The following is a 2,017-nucleotide window of genomic DNA, read 5'->3' on the forward strand; positions in this document are numbered from 1 at the left end:
ATTAAAAAAAAAATCAAAGCTCAGTTGATGGAGAGAATAACTGAGAGCCTAAGAATATTTGAGAAAATGCCATGGGATTGTTCTGAATTTGCTTATACATCAGATCTAATTAGCAGCAAGTCCTTCACTTTTAATTCAGTAGAGAATGATCTCCAAGGTGATTTCAGGTTCTAAAATTTGTTTATTAAAAGTGAATAGAGCTTTTTATTTTTTATTTATTATTTTAGAGGTTTTATTTTCAGAGATTAAGCTTTTTGATGATATGAACAGTGAATCTGAGTGCTTAATCTGTCTTTCAGAAGTTCATTTCAGGGTAATTATTTATGACCAAACCTGTATTTAGTTCATGGAGTGAAACATCTTCAGAAGAGTATGTTTTTGGCTTCTTTTACCTAGGGTCGCAACATTGGTGAAAAGGAAATGTTTCTCCCTAATCAAATGTTCACTAACCCTCTTTACCCTATGGTGTAAGGAACGAAATATACCATTCTATGAATTTGAGTTGTGGTTTTAATTAAAATTCTTATTTGTACTCAGTCTAAATTCTCAATCTAAGTCATCTTTAATTTTTTCCAGCACAGAACTCCTGAGTTCTTTTGGATAACTTAACACACGCAAAAATTAACACTAAAAATTGTAGCTAGAGTCAAGTTTGGACAGTCCTCTCAAAGAAGTCTAGCTGATATGAATAAATTGAGTTAAGAGAGAGTAAAAATTGCTAATATGCCGGGCACTCTCCTAAGTGTCTTACATGAATTCTTTTAATCCTCAGAATTATCCTATAAAGTAGACATAATTAATACTCCCATGTTACAGATGAAGAAAATTGAGGCACAGTAAGTTTCCCAACATTATACCACTATTAAATGATAGAAACAGGTTACAAACCCAGCGGCCAAACACTACTTTACAAGGGCTCTGTGTGAGACAAACTTACCTTGAACAGATCCTCAGAGATTCTGATTTAATTATTATGGAACGGGATGAGGGTGGAGGTGGTGGTCTGCTGAAGCCAACTTATACGGGATCATGAGGCTTGATCATAAAATCTTCAGGAATTTTGCACTGATTGACTTTACTATCTCACATTGGTATGTTGAAATTGGCCATGGAAACAGTATTTATGCCATGGAAATCAGCAAATACTACAACTCAGCCTCCCAGCCTGCAGCTCTGGTTGGTAAACATTTAGCAACAGATCACTGAGTGGAGAACAGATATCAGCATTTTGAAAAACTCCTCAGGTGATACTAAGATGCAGCAGGGGCTGAATACCACTGCTGATAGACAGACTGTTACCTGTAGTTTCTCCAAGGAGTGAGATCAGAGGAGAGAGAAGATGAGATGTTCACTTTTCACCATATTTGATAGGCACATGCATTTCTTTTATAAAATAATATGCCAAATTTAAAGAAACCAATAAAGAAATACATATTTTTCGAAGTTATCTTTGCCTTTTACTTGCAGTTATATAAATAGCTCTGATTTATAGTTAGGGCATGGCAAAGGGATGGATGTAGTCGGCAATCAGGGACGCTTCTTTGCCACAATCTCTGAAGAAAAGAGTCAGTTTGTGAAGAGCGAAGAATGGATTCTGCTCAGTAGACAGAACCCACCTCTAGGGAGGAGACTTTGTGTGGCTCTGGCTTCAGGTAGGAGACAAAGATCCAGGAAAGTCAGCTGTCAGATAAAGGGAGATCTAACACCAGGGAACTGTAGCTCAGACATGAGACCAGACGTGAGATGATTGGCAAGAAGCTGGAGGAAACTTGTTCATGAAGGAATTTAATCCTAAGCAGCATGACAGAATGGGGAAAATATGGAGAAGTAAGACTGTGGCCAATTTCTGAGACTTGGAAGACAAAAAGCTCAATTAACTTGGTCAAGGATAGGAGAGGACTAACAATAAAGGTGGCCTGACAATGACCCTAAACCTAAGTTTGGACCACAGTTGCAGGATCAAAAATATCTGACTGCCAGCACAGAAATTATGCAGGAACAGAGTAGCCACAAAGTT

The sequence above is a fragment of the Chlorocebus sabaeus genome, chromosome X (assembly GCF_047675955.1).
Source record: "Chlorocebus sabaeus isolate Y175 chromosome X, mChlSab1.0.hap1, whole genome shotgun sequence".
Lineage (NCBI taxonomy): Eukaryota > Metazoa > Chordata > Mammalia > Primates > Cercopithecidae > Chlorocebus > Chlorocebus sabaeus.